We start from the raw sequence: 19,570 nt of genomic DNA on the forward strand, positions 1-19,570 counted from the left end.
CACAGTGCTTGCGCTTTTCGGTAATATGGGTACTCGGAATCCACATTTTCACCTAAATCTATCGTTTAAAAGATATTGTGCTTGAATTAAGAAAGCTGTATTTGACACGGCTGGTATTTCCCAAACTCATGTTTATTCTTTAAGAGAAAGTCTCTGCCTCCACGAATTTCTTGTTGTTCGAGCTTACTTCGCACGGCGAAAAATGAGCTCTTAAACCTAGCAAACCTGTTACCAGTTTTCAACTGCAGGGAAGAAAATCTCCTGGTGGTACCGCAGTTGTCTATAAAGCTGACACACTGGAGGCTTAATTGCGGTACGTGTGGTAGACTCGTGAAACAGCCGCGTCAAGTCCACTTTAACTGTCAGGACTACCCTTTCGTCATTCCCCTGCAACAGAGAGCAGACTTTTCCCTGATTTGTTTCCCATAGTTCTCCACTAGCAGAAGTGAAGAGGCAAACGGGAACCAGGAATTCTCGTAACCATGTCGATCAGCAAATGCCTCGTCGCGTCCCGTAAGCAGCTCGCGTATCTCGACTCCCGCAGGGTAAGCCGTGTCGCGCGTAAAGCTCCGGCCGAGAGTTAAGTTAGCACCCGTCCGCAAAGTTTGTGGGTGGCAGCTGTTCCGGCTTCCCTCTGCAGGCAACACCTTGCGAGAGCGCCTACGGCGTAGGCTGCTCTGCGCGACAGTGTCTGCGAATGCGGCACCGACAGTTCCTGAATACGGCATTGCAGTGCCTGTGTTTTTACGGTGTACTCTGCTACGCCCTTTAGATAAGCATGCATGTCTGAAGGAACAGGCTCGATGACATTGTGGAGTACATCGTAAAAATACAGGCACTGCAATAAGGTTCTTCATGCCAGACAAGGATTCTACAATAATCGTCAAGTCTGTCCCTGTGCGAGAATCACAGCGCTTCTGCGAGTACAGAACGTAGACACACGGTGACATTTGGAATTTTGGGTCGATTTTGGAGGATTGCTTCGATGACCGAGGCGATTAAAGTGACCGCTCGCGTAAAGTGGGAAATCCGGGTTCGAGTCCCGCTCCGGCACAGATTTTCGTTGTCACCAATACAGTGAGCAGGTGGAGTCTGATCATATTCGCAATGCAGATACATCTTTTGTAGTTCTTGATCAATTCGTGTGAAATGGAGAGAAAACGGGTGGGAGAGGGATAGGAAGGAAATAATGACTTCCAGCCGCACAGGCATTGAGGCAACACAACGGCGAGAGTTGGAGAGTTGAAAATTTGTACTGGACCGGGACTCGAACCCGGATGCTCCACTTCCCCAGAACGGTTGTTTTAATCGTTTCGGCCATCTGGACACGCCTTCCATCAGACCAAAATTCCCAGCTTCCTGCTCGCCGCCCCGCAGCGATCCCCAAACATTAGCCCCTACTCGCTGAATCCCGTGTCCCATAGGAATTCGGACATTGGTTGTACATCCGCACTGATATATTATAGATATGAATAGTGTGTCCGACGGAACAGGCACCACTCATATCAATAACCAACTGTTCTGACACGATCTTCGGGCGCGTGCGTTCCTTCGACAAAATTACTTTACATTTATCGAAGAAATACACTATAATTGATCACGTGCACATTTTTATTACTTTACAGAAAAGATTAATATGTTGTACCCCGCAGAGATGTGTACTGGTGCTGCCGGATGCACACGTGGATTTTATGCTGCGTATTGGGCGGGTGACTACTGCTCTTTTCCATCTTCATGTTACTTTGAAACGTTCAAAATTGTTCAAGTGGCTCTGAGCATTATGGAACTTAACATCTGAGGTCATCAGTCCCCTAGACCTTAGAACTACTTAAACTTAACTAACCTAAAGACATCACACACATCCATGCCCGAGGCAGGATTCGAACCTGCGACCGTAGCAGTCGCGCAGTTCCGGACGGAAGAGCCTAGAACTGCTCGGCCTCCGCGGCCGGCTTCGAAACGTTCTGGTGCATAGAAATGTCGTTAAATAGTACGTGGAACTTCCAGTAGTACTAAAAAGATTATATTTTGTTCTGATGCATAAATAAAACTTATAAAAATTTCAAAAATATAATGTGTTTCATAATTCTTCTTCTCTATTTATTTAAGCACGAACATAGGGATATTACGGTAGTACTATTCTATACAAAAAATATCGTATTGCTTATACTGTGGACACTGTTTGGTTCATTCAGCAGAAGACATACAAACATTTTGTTTCTTTGCGTTTATGTTACGATAGCTTTTTTTTAGAGCTTACAGGTCAAGAGCATACACACGCACTACGGGTTGGAGCAGGATCTGCTTTCGAGTTCTTAGCATCAACCACATTCGCCCAGTGGTTCAAAAAGTCACCATATTAATTGTAGGATAGTCGAAACGCTCTTTTTGTTTGATGTGTTCTTACACCATAATTGTTAAATCTATACATTCTTATTAAATTTTTGTCTCTGTCATGAAGTAATTCCAAATTTTGTTAGGACGTAATTATAGTACGTGTTTACTCACCTTCGTCGCATAATGACTAGAGCATACACATGATATTCGAGTCGCAACAGAAATTCACTTTCTCCTTTTGGATAAGAAGCTATTTGAATCAAAGGAGCTGCATCAGTCATTTGATAAACAAGAACGAAAAATAAGTAAGTAAACAAAGCATAAAAATGATCGATTGCTGTCGTGATGGCTATTGCCGCTTATAGACCCACATTTCCTGAAGATCCGTGTCATTAAGGAGCACAATATTAAAGAAAGTGCCATAATGTTTCTCTTCTCCTTAAATAACTTGTGACGGCTACTGAAATGATTTGTTCATGGTAGGTTTCAGTATGGTTTTCATAAAAACGAACGTATGTTAAATTTAGTTAGAAAATTCAAGTTATTCGCTTCATATACAATATATATCACACTGAAACAGCTTTGACAATATACTTCTCACTCCTTTCGCACATTTTTTGAATAAGGCATTCTATGGGAGAAAGGAGCTTCACCAATTTCGCGCATGTTTGATACTATTATGAGGCACAGTTTAAGAATTCTGGGATACAAGAATTGGCTTACATGAAAGATAGGAGCCCAGAGACATTCATGGCTCTTTCATGTTAGGTGCTGTGATAAGCCTGTTTATTTAGACAACGTGAAGATTTAAATTATTTAATTTTCGTCCATTCTGATTCCTTGCCTCACATTCATATCGAGATCTAGTCCTTCATAAACGCCGTTGTGAGGAACTGTGATCTTACACGTCACTCAGTAACAGCATTTGTGATTTTATCTATGAAGAAAAATAAAAAATAAGATGTGTTTCATCGTGTAACTACTACTGTTTCAATATTTCACAAATCGTCGGTGGTAAAAATCCTAATTTACTCTTCTGTTTTACATGCACTGAGGTGACTAAAGTCACGGGATACCTCCTAATATCGTGTCGCACCTTCTTTTGCCCGACATCGTGCAGCAACTCGACGTGGTACGGACTCAGGAAGACGCTGGAAGTCCCCTGCAGAAATATTGAGCCACGCTGCCTGTATAGCCATCCACAATTGCGAGAGAGTTTCTTGTACAAAATTTTGTGCACATAGTGACCTCTCGGTTATGTCCCATAAATGTTCGATGGGATTCATGTCGGGCGATATGGGTGGCGAAATCATATGCTGAAATTATCCAGAATGGTATTCAAGCCAATTGGGAACAGTTTTGGCACAGTGACAGGGCACATTGTCATCCATAACAAGTCCATCGTTGTTTGGGAACATGAAGTCCATGAATCGCTGCAAATGGTCACCAAGTAGCCGAACATAACCATATACAGTCAATGATCGGTTCAGTTGGACCAGAGAACCCAGCGCATTCCATGTAAACACAGTCCACTCCATTATGGAGCCAACACCAGTGTGCACAGTGTCTTGTTGCCAACTTGGACCCGTGACTTCGTGGAGTTAGCACTATGAACTCTTTCCAATTGAAAGTAGGAGTCATCTGACCGGGCCACGGTTTTTCAGTCGTCTAGAGACCAACGGATATGGTTGCGAGCCAAGAAGAGGCGCTGCAGGCGATGCCGTGCTGTTAGTAAGGACACTCGCGTCGGTTGTGTGCTGCTGTAGCCCATTTACGCCAAATTTCGTCGTACTGTCCTAACATTTCACGCATTGTTGCTTGTCTTTTATCACTGACAACTCTATGCAAACGCCGCTGCTCTCGGTCGTTAAGTGAAGTCCGTCGGCTACTGCATTGTCCGTGGTGAGAGGTAATGCCTTACATGCGGTATTCACGGCACACACATGACCCTGTGGATTTCGGAGCATTTCCGAAGTGAAGTGTTCCATGCGTCTAGCTCCAACTACAATTCCACGTTCACAATCCGTTAATTCCCGTTGTGCGACCTACAATTTCACGTTCACAATCTGTTCATTCCCGTGAAATTTTTTTCACATAAAGCTATCTGTATTTGTGGATGTCGCTATGCCAGGACTTTTTTCACCTCAGTGTAGTTCGTTAATATATAAGATCTTCTGCTTCAAACAGTAGAAACTGTCTCATGCTCAGGTACTTCCATGTCAGCTAATGAAACAATTGATGACATCCCTGTGTTATATTGCATATGGAAAGGTATAATAATTATATGACATCAGTGGGGTACCAAGTGTTGTTTTTAGTTTTGAGGGGAGGGCAAGTATATTCACTGACAGTTGGAGACGGGGAGCAAGCAATTCCGTTCATTGATTCCGTGTAAAAGAATTACATATATATCTCTCAGCAAAACCGTTAGACAAATATGTACATCAATAGTGTTAGGCAGTCAGTGCTACGTTGCTAAACACAAACAAGTAGAAACACTTCATCAACGTCGAATGTTGTAAAAATTGACCAAGTTTATCATGTCCTGCATCTTGGAAAGAATTTTGTTCCTTTAATTTTGAAAAAACATCATTTCGCTAAGCAGACAATATTTCTACTTTTCTTTGGGGCCACTTAGGAGCAGTATTTCAGCTTTTTTACAAACTGCAGTAACAATCGGCAGCTGATAAACCTGTTATTATTATTATTATTATTATTATTATTATTATTGTTATTGTTATTTTAGAAACGTTGTGCACTGCATCTTAGCATAAAAATGAAATCACAATTTCTTTCGAAAAGGAGGAGGCTATATTTTAATTTTTGTGCCTCCAAAAATTTTACATTCTATTTTTGCACCTAGTTTTCCTTTTCTCATTTCGATTCTTTCAAGTCACTCATTAATGTTCCGAGCCGTTTAACGATGAACATGGAGGAGGTGTAGTTGGGTGAGTCTCTGCTGGGTCATTGTTGGTCTCAGGCCACTTCAAGCTGTCGCAAGGATGTTGCCGAAACTGGAACTGTAATAATTTGAATGATAAGACGAATAACTTCCTGAAACAGTTATTCAACCGTGAGACATTAACCAATAGAGGATACATTACATGGTTGCATATCAATCGTGAGATATTTTAGTGTTTTAAATATAGGTTCTTAGAGTAATCTTTGGCTTTCTCTAGCAGTACATCAAACGCTTTGGCTACCCTAAGACCCGTAAGAGCTGCCTTTGTTTTTAGAACATTTACTGAATTTCCCATTCTGGCCTCATTAAAATCTGGGTTCTGTAGAGATCTGGTCAGTTCTTCGCATGAGTCACTCATAAATAATGTCCATCTTTTCGAAACGCTTTGCGTACCGGCGCAGGACTGACGGTTTTAATCTCTGATTGAGCTCTGTGCTTTCAGTACCTTGGTCATTCGACACCTGGTCATAGGTTTCCCTGGCAATAGTACTTGAACTTCCGGATTTGGAATCGTCTGGTCTATATGAGATGGTAGCACAACATTTGCTTACACGTTTTTTCTTTTTATGGCTTACAGAATTTTAGAAGTCTTTCACAGTTACCAAGACATCGCACAATGGGTCAGTGCTTCTAGAAACATCCTATAGTGCAAGATCCAAACAATGATTACCACAGTGAATGTAACAACTCTTTGACTGGTCTTGAACAAGAATTTCCTTCACTCCTCCTATTCCACCCTGACATACTAACTGTACTATTGAAAAACCGGATGCAAATAAACTGAATTACGACCGATGTTTTAAGAAGACCGTGCTGTATTTGGAGCAAGCGTTTGTGCCCTGGAGTCCGATGGACTGTACGAACAGTTCATTTACTTCTAAGGTTTCAGCAAATGCAGCTTATACAAAGAACGAACTGTCCGTGGCCAGCCACGCCGGTGTGCGATTCCGCCAAAATTCCGTAAAATGGAGAATTTTTATTTGCTGTACAATGTCTCATATGACCCATAATTTCCAGTATTTAGTTTAGTAATACTGACGCCAACCACTTCAGCCACTCCGTCGTTTCTGGTACATCGTTCTTCCTCTCACCGAGAAGTATCGTAAGGTTTCCGGTGACTGCTTCATGACCTCTCACTGGGCCTTCAGTCCGATCTCCGATCCAGGAACCTGTGTGCGCTGATAATTACGATGAAAAGACTCTTCTCGTATGTTTTGCTATGTTTTGCACTTTTATGAACCATTTTTCAGTTACGTTTTCTATGGTCTTCTACTTCACTGTGTGGATAGCCATAACGCGCACACAGCAGAGAATAATACCACTCGTTTCTTTGTAATGTAGCCAGAGATAACACACAAGCCAATTCCTTCACGAAATTTGTGGCAGGACGGAACAGAATGTAGCTGGAGTTGCAAGACATTAAAGTTTGTTCGACAGCTAGTAGGTTCAAAAATGCTACATCTTGATACAGTTATAAGCAAAAACAGTAGTCAATACGAATACGAATCGCATATTTACATTTCTAAGTGAATCTATGGGGGAGGGAGAGGGTGGAGGTGGCAGGTAGAAACCGTATCTTTTTCCTCTCCCTCCAGTTGCATGGTATGTTCCACAACTTTTTTTGGAATCGGAATTAAGGCATTTCTTACATACTTACACTGTTAGCAGCAAAAGCTCTGTGAACTTCGAAAGGGGAGAATAAAGACAGGAGTAACTTAAACTTTTTATTTGGTTCGTGATGTGCGTTCGGATAGCTCACGGAGGAAAAAATTGCTTGGCAATGTCACGGTTGTGCAGTTCTACGAACTTTTCATTGAGAGTAATAGCATTAATTAGAACTTATACCAAATTCGCAACGCTCCCGAAATGTTACTGGTAATATTTTTTTAATGCATTAGAAAATCTTCCTTAGAAAATTAACGCTTATGTGTTTGAATTGCGCTGCAGTAGTATTTCGACAGACCATTCTCTGTGACTGGTGACGTATCTGTCAACAGAGAGGTCGTAGCAGCTGCATAACTGTCACAAATTAGTTTTGTACTCACATTTTTCCCTGCCGATTCTCATCTGGCAAATTCTTCTTGGTTTTCAGTTACAGTTGCTACAATAGAACGTGATCCGAATTCCACATTACACAGTAGATACGATATTCGTGGGTGTCCGTTGTGTGTTTCATCAGAAGTGATGATTTAATAAATACTCTAAATAAAATGAAATGTGCTTCCGGCACCAATTGCGCATGGACCTGTTTTGTTAAAAATAAATAACTAAATAAATAAATAAATAAAATAGAAAACAGTATTTGGAGTTTCGTTCCCAGGTGGGGCTGTAACATATCTCGTGTCTGTCAAATATGATTCCTATCATTCCTTCGCTGCTCTCTTTTTTTAACCATATACTTTGTGCGCTGACTCCGTACACTATTACTCAATCCCAAAAACCTCTTAATCCTTTAACAAGATTATTGGCCAGCCGTGGTGGCCGAGCGGTTATAGGCGCTTCAGTCCGGAACCGCGCTGCTGCTACGGTCGCGGGTTCGAATCCTGCCCCGGGCATGGATGTGTGTGATGTCCTTAGTTAGGTTCAAGTAGTTCTAGGTCTAGGGGACTGATGACCACAGATGTTAAGTACCATAGTGCTTAGAGCCATTTGAACCATTTTTAAGAAGATTATTGTAATGTTTTGAAGAATAGATAGCTTATAATTAATTCACCATGAAATTGATCTGATGGTTTACTTATGAATTTCTCTTGTTCTTTTGCACTATGTTATATCGTTAACCACACTAAGCCTTTGTCCGTTGCAAGTTACTTGTATTACAGTTTATTGTCTCGTTTTATTTATGATATTCTCACTGGAATGTTCATTAAATGTGTTACAAGGAAGCTAAATAGGAAGAAAAACTTCTTACTGCACATGTGTCCAGTATAACTTCGGTTAAGTGTTCTCATTGCTTTTATTATAATATTAATTTCCTCTTTTGTAACGGGGAACAACCTTCTGTCGTGAAATTAGTCGTAGTTTAAAAATTTCGTTAATGCAACTTTCAGTGGATTGGAAATAACAGCTAACCAGCTGCAAAACACAGGTTTATTAAACCTTGTCCATGGTTTCGACACGCTGTCGTCTTCGAAAGATATTGTACCTATTACGAAATATTACGACATTGTGTGTACAACAGATGTATCATTACAATCAACAGAATTACATGAAATGTTTACAAATAATTTTAGTGGAGCATATTCACGTAGAATCAAGTACTCTCATTAAATGTATCAGATGTGAGAGTCGTTGACTGTCCAGTACATTTGAGTGTCAACCACTTAATCGCCATTTAAAATTCATAATGTGAAAGTACTAGCGCCCTACTGTAGAACTTTGTCGTAAAACTTTTTCAAACACCACACATTTGACAATGGATCTGACAACATGAAGTGTCCAACTTAAAAGGTTTCTATATGTACATGACATTGTGTAACTATGCCAGGTACTGACTGAGCTAGTGACATGCACCGACCGGGTGAAGGAAGAGGCACTAGTCGAAGGTCACCTCTGGTAGGTGGCGCTCCTGAGAGTTCTGTATGCACGTGGCTCCATTGAACAGTGTGTGTGATTTATTACTAAAATGAACATATTAACTACGAGGTTCATTCAGAAATTACAGAGATAAATTGGTCTGGAGAAAAAAGCGTTTATTTTTAGATAACAATACTTTTTCTACTTTTCAACATTATCACCTTGAACATTTATGCACTGGTCCAACGGGCTACAAGCTTTCTTATTGCGGCTGCAAAGAACTCTTTAACTTGATGTTTGAACCAATTTCCCACGAACTTTTTCACGTCCTCGTTGTCCTGGAACCTGTTCGCACTTAATGCCGCCTTCAGTGCACCAAACAGATCACTAGGTGCTAAATCAGGACAGTAAGGGGAATGAGGCAGTATTTCCAAGCCCATTTTGTCGATGGTTTCACGGGTTGGTTGAGCAATATGAGGGCGCGCGTTGTCTTGCTGGAGAATCACACCTCTCCTCTGAGATCAACGACGTCTCTCTCTCTCATGGCTGCCTTCACCTTGTTTAAAAGGAAATCCGAGTAGTATTGGCTGTTAATTGTACGCTGCTCTTCGAGATAATCACAAACAACTGGACCTTCAGCATTCTAAAACACCACCAACATGACTTTTCCTACTGATGCTTGGGTTTTGAATTTTTTCTTGATAGGTGAGTTGGTGTGCTTCCACTCCATGCTTTGTCTTAAGGATTCTGACTCATAATAGTGAACCCAAGTTTCATCATAAGTTAAAATTTTGTTGAGGAAGTGCTCATCTTCTCTTTCATTACGTTCCTTTAGCTCTGTGCACACTCTCAACCTTGTTTCCTTGTGTAGCCGCGTCAATTCCTTTGGATCCCATCTTGCACATGTTTTGCGGTACTTCAGCTTGTTGCAGATAATGTTATGAACTGTACCAGTACTAACTTGAACCCTATCAACTATTATTTCCACAGTCACGCTGCGGTCGGCACGAATAATGTCATCAAATCGACTTTCAAGTGAGGGAGTTGAAACTGCAACTGGTCGGCCAGAACGGTGTTCGTGAGTCATTGAGTCGCGACCCTTTTTGAACTGCTCCACCCACTTGTAAAAATTTGCAGGATTCATACAACCTGCACCATAAATTTTAGACATTCTATAGTATATATTTACTGGTTTCTCGCTTTCAGCAAGTAAAAAACGAATAACAGATCGTTTTTCAACTAACGTGGACGTTTCAAGCGGACTCGCCATCTTGAAATGTATTTTTGATGTTATAACAATGTTGATGCATCAGCTGATCAGGGTTCATCCCATTGAGGCCAACTTAAAGTCATGTACCAAATTTGCCCTACAGACAGTTTTTTCCCCAGATCAATTTGTCTCTCTAATTATTGAATGACCCTCGTAGATAGTTGAAAGGGGGAGAGAAGAGAATGGTGGTGGGGATAGAAAGTGTGCCATTAAAATCATATGGCTAATAAAGAGCCGGCAGGCTCAGGTAAACCTAGAAAACTCTTTACAATATCAGAAAAACGCACGAGAAGCAGCACACAGAAAGAAAAGAAAGGGGGGATAGGTCTAAGGTGGTCCATTACAAAATGTTGAACAGCCACTTAACTTACGATGACGAAGTATGCATTGAAAAATAACAGAATAACAAACGTATTCTTACTGAAGTTAGAATTTCGATGGAAACCAACACCATGCGGAGGCCACCACCAGCTAGGCTACTGGGCCATAAGTAGAGGCTTAAAGTTTTCCAGGAAGTGTCTACTTGCAAGTTGAAGCTGAACATTTAAAGTATACCCATCGGTATTCTCTCTAAGTGTTTGAAAATTTCTAGCTCTTTCCATAAATCTAATCTACGCCCTTGTACTCTTTGTGTAAGATTACAGTATCCTCTAAATTCTTTGAAGTATGACTAGGCATAACTCAATTTTCTGTAAAAGTGGAAAAGGTGCCAATGTAGTAACTGGAACAGTTCCTGCAGATCATTTTGTAAATGCCAGAATTTGGGAACGGATCCACAGCGTTTTTGATAGTATGCACAAGATGTTTCTTTTGGTTGTTATTAGTAGAAAAAGTTACCTTTATCGCCGTGAGGTGTTTAATCCTGAAGGACATAATGCCTAAAACGAGATGGAAATGAATATATTACTGTCCTCTTTACTGTATGCGGATCTGTTATCTTGTAGAGTTGAACTTTTTTTTGGTGGTTTTGTTACTGAGTATGCGATCTAAAACATCTTGCTTTTATCCGTTGTTAGTAGCAATTGATTTTGTTTCAGGAATTTCATTTCGTAGGTTATTAGAAGAAAAGGGGGGGGGGGGTTGTCATGGCCCGATTGATAAGGGAATGAAAAAACGCTAATTTGTGTGCTTGTGGGGTGAGTAGAATCACTTGGGATGATATTAACCGAATAAGTTGGCTAACGGAAAACATTAAAGCTGATGCTGTTACTGGCTATAGATATTTTAAGATAAGGAAGTTAAGCTCCTCGCTTTCATTCTGGATTTCTTTTGTGAAGCATATTTTCTCATGGATACTGTTGACGTGAGAACAACTGTTCTAATTATTGGTAATTGCCATCAAAGCCAATAATTATATCTTCTACTTAATGAGCATAAAAGCGTATTTTTCTTTGTAATTCTTGAGTTCGAACGAAAGAAAGCATTTTACAGAAAATACACGAAGTTATCAGCTGGAATTCCGGCGAGAGGACAACCCGTCGTTCGACCATATGATTGCACGTAAATTTACCATTATACTTAAGTACTACCTGTAACAAATTGATAAGCTCTGCGATCTGCACCTTAGTTAATTTTTTTGTACTGCAATAAATTCCTCTCGATAATGTTCAGGGTTAAATAAACCCGTATTTTGCAACTGGTTAGCTGTTATTTCCGATCCACTGAAGCTCTTGCATGCACAGTTAATGAGCGCGGCCATGTTCAAAATGTTAGTGCAACTTTATTGCGACAGGTTGGTATCTTGAAATAAAACAACAGTCTAATATACATTGGCTAGCGTCTGACTTAATTCACATACAATTATTCATGACGAGCAGTTTGAATGACACACAGAATTTTACGTGCAAATTTCACTGACACAATTTCTGGTGGGTAGATCTTACCGAAATCTCATTGTACATAACGGTAATCCAATATTTCCCGTTGTTACTACTGATACAGAAATTATACGACATCACAGTATCGCAAGTGGTTCAAAATGGCTCAAATGGCTCTGAGCACTATGCGACTTTACTTCTAAGGTCATCAGTCGCCTAGAACTTAGAACTACTTAAACCTAACAAACCTAAGGACACCACACACATCCATGCCCGAGGCAGGATTCGAACCTGCGACCGTAGCGGTAACGCAAGTGGCCTTAAAAGTGAAGACATTAGCTAAACGAATAATCAATTGTGAAACAGTAGGAAAGAGAGATGTGGGACGGCCGACAAACAGGCTGCTTCAGTAAAGACAGAACATGCTGTAAGCCTACTGTGTGTTGTGAAAAAGAAGATTAGACCACAGAATGTTAATTATTTCAACATATTTTTGCTTAGCAGAAAAAAATAAAGAAAATTCTATTAAGACGCAGAACGCGCTCCAAGAACCGTCGAACGGCAGCAGGGTGGACAGTCGTATTACGTTTAACTGTTTCATATACATGTGAAAATCGTTCAGTATCCCCTAACTTCACTGTCTTCTTGGCGACATTTTAAACGAAAATACAAACCGGCGAAGAGTGCTGTTTCGGAGAATGGAACACATTTACCACTCGTAGAGACTGGTTACATTTTTTCATCGCTCTTTAAGGACTGCAGGCAGTTGCGCATTCACATTTTTGCAAGATAAAACAACTTTTATAAATAGACGTTATTCAAATTTCTGCGAAATGTATTCACTCATGAATAGTTAGTCACGGTAGTAATTGGAATATCGTTGGTGGCCCGTCTTAAGGAGCGAAGCAGACTTATTTGGTTCACAGACGGAGGCCCCACCTGGCTACAGCTCCTCCTGACAGCACGACACCGAAGGAACCCAGCGGGACTCTGGCCTCCGCCTGAGCACCGACTCTCATTAAGTTAATGGAATACGTTCATTATTTCTGTTTTACAAGTACTGTAGATCTCTCGTTTAAAGTCTCCGGCAAAAGGGAAACCCGTGACAGTTTTTTCTGTGACGTCCATTACTGTTTTCCACCGTTTTGGGACTTACACCGGAAATATTCAGATTGGAGGCCCTGGTTCGCCTCATAATTTAAATATGGTGCACTTTGAATTGAGTGTCCTTCGTTAAGAACAATAAGAGATTCTGCTTCGAGACACATGTGTAGGAAATATTTTTATTCACACGTCACCTGAACTCAAAAATCATCATACTTAAAATCGGTACGCATGCGCTACTATTACGTTCAAAAACGCCGCGCATAAACAATATTTTTCCGTGGCTCATACCTCAGGTTCTATTGGTGACAGAAAGGTGTTTTGGATAGCCCCTGGGCTACGGCCCATTTGTATACACAACAGAAGGATCGTCTTACTATCCTGCTGAAAATTTGAGTATTACACACTTGCTCCAGCTTAGGCAAGTGGAGCAAATCGGTTCTTTCTTTCTGTATTAGATTTGGTCTAAAGGGCCTTAAGGAGGCGCCATTTTGTTCACTGGCGGTTCCTGAGAAAACAACGATAAAAGCAGAATGAGATTTTCACTCTGCAGCGGAGTGTGCGCTGATATGAAACTTCCTGGCCGAATAAAACTATGTGCCGGACCGAGACTCGAACTCGAGACCTTTGCCTTTCGCGGGCAGAAGAGCTTCTGTGAAGTTTCGAAGGTAGGAGACCAGGTACTGCAGAATTGAAGCTATGAGGACGGGTCGTGAATCCTGGTTGGGTAGCTCAGATGGTAGAGCACTTGCCCGCGAAAGGCAAAGGTCCCGAGGTCGAGTCTCGGTCCGGCACACAGTTTTAATCTGCCAGGAAGTTTCAACTATAAAAGCGTTTTTCACCAGTCTTTCGCAGTCATCATAGGATATCTAAATAACTAACTGTAGCAAATTGCTCAAATTTTAACGGTATATTCCCTAGGCCTGTATCTAGAAGTGCCATCCTCCCATTTTCGAAACTCGTTATCCGTTATCTTGAAACACTCCAAGAACATGTTTTCTGGGTACAAAAACCGAGCCACGGACTCCAAGACGGCTATGCACAGAAAATGGCTGTAATATTTACGATGTATTCCTAATATCTTGATCTTGAACAATCTTGAAAATTTTCTTGATATCCTTAACCATTTTTGACAAATAGAAATTCAAAATTATCCTGCTTGTACACGTAAAATCCACTGTGAGGCAAAAGCGATGTTTATAAGGTGACGTAGCACAGATAAATAGGCTGTAAAGTGTCTCCGTTATCATCAGAAGGATTCTGGCAACCCCATGTTGTAGTACTGAAAAACACGCAAAATTTTTGTGTACTTAAAATTCGGTCTGAGGTGTAAAATTACTTTTGCATTATTCAAATTTCATGTAAGTAACTATCACATTTTACTGACCCATAAAATTCTTTGTGTATGAGTGAGTTGCCCTGCTGTAGTAGGGAAAACAAAAGAACCAACGGAAAAATGCTCCTATCGGAGCACAAAAAGGGCGAATATGCTCCTCTTTAAAAGGCTGTGGCTGAAATGTAGGGTACGAGCGGCCTCATTCTAACTTCCGCAGCACCATTAAAAATTTTCTAAAATTTTGGCGTGCGAACGTATTCGCGCTTTTTTATGCCCAGAAAGGAGGACATAGTGGTAGTTGGAGAGAGACGAAATAGTAACACATACCGGAAGATAGTACACAATGGTAGTGGTACAGAAAGAGCGATGGACACGACGGCAGCGTGACAGAAAGATGAGGGTCAAAGTGGCAGTGGAATATTGTTGACAGTGACAGAACAGTGCTAGGGAAGAAGTGAAGGATACAGTGCCATTGGGGAGGAATAAAGAAAAGGAGAAAGATGAAGTGGGTGACAGCCAATGATAATTAAATACACAGTCTATGACAACGGCAACGAGAAAAAGAGAACGATAGCGACAGTGAAAAGATACAGCGGCAGTGGGAAGAAATGAATGAGATAGTAGTAGTGAAAGAGAGTAAGATGGAGAAAGTGACACTGAGAGGAGACAGTAGTAGTAGTAGTAGTAGTAGTAGTAGTAGTAGTAGTGCAGGACGAGGGGGACTGTGGCTGTGAGACAGTAAACAAAAAGATAATGACAATAATGTGCGCTGAATGAGTATGTGGAAAATGAGCAAGTGAGAGTGAATGGGTGTGTGCTACTTGCAGCGATGGACTAGTGGTTGTGAGCCACTTACAGTTACGGGAGCTTATGGGAGTGAGTTGCATGTTAAGAACAGCGCGAATATATTCGAATGCCAAAATTTTTTGGGAAAATGTTTAAAAGTAGAATAAGGCAAATGGTATCCCACTTTTTAGACACAGTCTTTTAATAAACAGGAACATATTCTTTTATTTTCCGCTGGTACAGATTAAGGGAACAGTTAAATGCTTATTTTACGTATTATAATTCTCCATGCAGTTCCTTCAAAAGTTATCACCTCAAAAAATATTCGCACAGTTGTATGGAATCTTCATCAAGAAAGAAACCACCACAATGTTGACCTGTATGAGAATTAGAACAAGGCTTATATGCCGGCACAAGGTAGAAATGGACACAATTTAACAATTTCTGACTGTTCTACATTTTTGTTCCCTTTAGATTTATATGTAAAGTTATGCAAAGGGGGAAAATGAAATGAAGAATAATTAAAAATAGTGGTTTCCGTGCTTTGAGCATTCTTCAATAATGAGTGAGACTTGTACAATCTCTCAATATTCCCGTCGCATGTATGTTATTTGGTAATCTCAATAAAGTTCTTGTGGTGATCACTTTTGCTGCCTCCTCCGTGGGTGCCGAACTATGTAGTTATACTGCCCTATCAGTCTTTTTAATGATTTCTGACCGGTAGAACGTTGAAGATAAACGGAAAACTAGCAGATTAATGGAGATCGGAAAGATTACTTGAGGGAAAAGCAGCTGATAAAGAACTACAAACGTTAAAACGAACAAGTGCATCATTAATTCATGTTTTCCACGAAACAAGGAAATTAATTCCCAAATATGTGTAGTTTCGCTTGACTCACGTGGAAAACTGCACATTAAGTATTCTATCTAGGTTGATCAATGGACATTTTCATGAAACGTTTCCTTCTATGCTGCTTGACGGCATCCATTAACCCTATAAAAAACTAAAAGATATTGGCATAATGTTGGATCAAACTTCGAAAAAACAAACTGTCGCAATATGCAGGAAATCTCTCGCTTGCAGTCCAAAAATTCAGAAAAATGTTGCTACCCAAAATAAAACAAAAAGTATTCTAGTCTTCAGCCCTGTCGTATCTTTACTGCTGGGTGCAGTTTAACACGACATAAATAGTGAGAACACCAGACGATTTGAGTTATGTAAGATATCATTAGTCAAATTTTTGAAATAAAACGAAACGAAGAAATTGCTTAAAATAGTGATAATTAGAAATTTCTGGAATACCATACATTCATTAATGTATTGTTATGTACAGCTCACGTGCCACACATATTGTAATGCTATTTCGATGGATAGATTAAAAGGAGGACTGAAGAACCTGCCAAGTGAAAAAATGAGTAAATAAGTAACATGGGTACCTGAATGCATTTGCATTAATACGTTACGGGAGTAGGTCCGTAGGCTTTTGCAGCAGGATTCAGTTAATATAATAGTACTGTAGGTGTATTGTCGTTATAGAGTTTTTCCAGGAGTTGATCCAGAGAAAGGCCACCGAAACAGACGCCGGCATCTGGGATTTATCGATGTGGCGGTAGTTATGTTACGTTCCGTTAACTTAACAATGCAAATGTTCATCAGCATTTATAGAAGCGCGGCACCTGTTAAACGCGAGACGCTCCATTGTCGCGTAACTAGTCTGAGGACGGTTTATAGGCGATTCTCTTCCACCCCCAAAGTTTGTTCGATATCAGATGGGCACCTGTAAAACAAAAAGCACCCAAACGTTTTCCATTGGGTCCCTGGCTCATTGATTGTATCCAGAGATGGACTTCATTCGTACCTACAGTGTCTGATTTCCTGATATCTGCTCAGTAAAAGCAAGATCGAGGAACGCAGTGTTGGCTTAACTATGGGAGAGCTGTCAAGGAAGGAACGTTGGATTTAATGGCTGCGACGTTGAACGCAAGTGTCCTAGTGCTTGTTCACCCAAAAATCTGTTGCAAGAGCTTGAGGAATGTAGTAAATGTTTGCAACTGTTCTTGGTCCGCAAAGTAACGGCAGGTAACGGTAAAGGAGCACTTCCTTGTCGAAGCTGTAGTGGGGAGGTTTTTATGCCTGCCTTGCTAAACGCTGGCCTAATATGAGTAACAAGTCAGGCATTGGCACTCAGTAAAATGCACGGTTAAACGATAATAAAGTGATTTACGCTTCGTATTAGTCAAATTTATATTGCAAATAGACACAGCAAGTAAAGAAACGTGCTCAGAACAGGAATTGGTCTCTACAAAATATCTTACGCGTCTTCAACCATTTTATTTAATTTAAAAAAGCACACACAGTGTACGCATCAGAATTAAGAGTTCGGTCTTTAGGAAAACAGCATTTTAACACCTTTGCCTGAAAACATTCCGTGTCACACTGGTTGCCTCCTATTCTTGAAAAAATTTTTTTCTTCTGCTCAGCCAAAGGGAGAGGGATTGCTTCCCTATAGGGGCGCGGTCAACGTTTCACAGATTAGTATTGAAACAGGAAGCTGAAACCACTAGGCTGTTGTTGTAGATATTATTTTTAACAATTTGCAAAGTTTCAAAGGAAATTTTAATTCACGTAAGTCGTCGAGATTGTGATGACTAGCATCGCTACGTGCCTAATAAATCGAGGAAACAGTATTAGCGGTCTGTGGCGTGTAGATTATGTTAAGCTCTCCTGATTGGCCAGTGATGTATAGAATGGGATAAGATAGTTGCACATAGTTTCAGATCACTATTATCATCTGCACTGTAACAAACTACGTTGGTGTTCTCTGATAAACTCAAACAGAAAAGTTGTACGTTTGCAGCATGTCTGTAGGCAATATTACACCGTTGGGGTGTTCTGTGGGTGTAACAGATCCTCGCAAACTACTGTGTGTGTTGCGGGGAGGAGGGGTGGTCTATTTTGTACTCCACTATTCTGTACTTGGGGACAAAACCCTTTCACTCTTCAGTGTAAACAAATACTAAATGTGTAATCACAGATGAATGTGCGTCATATGTTTACTCATCTTTTGTATGTACAGGACACCATAGTCCTCAGTCATTATAATTATGTGACATTACGATTACATTACAAAGAACTGCTTTCGTACCAGCCAATTTGTTTTCGATCGAGTATCTTCAAGCAGGGACAGAGACATACATATAGGTCTGACTTCATGCCAGACGAAATTTTTGGAGTGGTATTCTCTGCGAAGAAAATTCAGTTTTGTGAACCTCTTGAATAGCAGTTCGCGTGAATAATTGGTAATAGTTTACCATTTGTTTAGCGAAAGAATTTCCCCGTTCGCCAGTGTCAACTCCAACGATTGTGCTTTACATTGCTGTTGAACTGGTGTGACTACTGAATTAGAGTCTGCGACGGTTATCTGCTTCACATTATCTCTCAAATATAACGAGCTACAAACCTGATCAGACGTCAGTTCTGAAGCGCTTGGTAGGCACTGAGGCGGAAATTTCTCATTCTTGACCGTAACTCCAGCGAGAAATCGATTCCTTTTGATTTCTCAAAGTAGGCTGTAAGATGCCGCCGGCTACTTTACTGTTTTATTTTCCTTTTTCTGTGTTTCATCATAATGACCTTTGCTTTACTCGCCACATTCTCCCATGCTCGGCGTGTCTAAACGGGGTGAGTTTCTGAATTGTTGAACTGGCCTCGTACTTATCACTAAGGTTCACAACGGTTCAGATCCTGGATTTGTACAGAGTAGGGGTTGTGTTCAACGTCCTTTCAGGTTCTCTCCGGTTGCTTCAACAATGTCACGTGCGGTTGTTGCTCGAATAGTTACCCATTCCGAGGTGCTGGTTCACTACTAACGACGTCGGACGAGACACTGAAGTTGAATGTTTCTTTCCCCGCGTGTTTCGGCTTCGCCGTGTTCCAAATTCTCTGTGGGCGCAGCAGCTGGAGCAACAGGGCTAATGAAGTGACAGAGACGCTGCAAGTAGGTGGGAGCAGCGAGCTGAAAAAGCCGGGCGCCGCGGTGTCTGGGGTGGGACTGGCCGCACTGCAGCGCGGGCCACAGTCCTGCGGTGCCGGACCGCGCCAAAGCACGTGCCGGACGCCATAATTGCGTTCCTGTGTGCCGGCACGCCCTTTATGGGGATGCAAATTGAAACCCGGCGGGCTGGAGGCGGCGCGGCGGACGCCAAACAGTATTAGATTGGCGGCCGGCAACGCGGTGCTGCGCCGTGTGGCCCCTAGGCCTGCAACGCGCCGCCTCACGCCCGACGCCTCTGCTCGGCTAGCATAAAGAATGCTCAGATTATCTGACCTCTCGCCTCACTCAGGCTCACTAGCCTCTTCTGCTCCTCTGCCTCCATTAGGTCGCATCGCTTGAAACTCGGTAAGAGCCCATTTGCACTGTTCCTGTTCATTCACTGGTTTG

The sequence above is a fragment of the Schistocerca cancellata genome, chromosome 1 (assembly GCF_023864275.1).
Source record: "Schistocerca cancellata isolate TAMUIC-IGC-003103 chromosome 1, iqSchCanc2.1, whole genome shotgun sequence".
In the NCBI taxonomy this organism is placed as follows: Eukaryota; Metazoa; Arthropoda; class Insecta; order Orthoptera; family Acrididae; genus Schistocerca; species Schistocerca cancellata.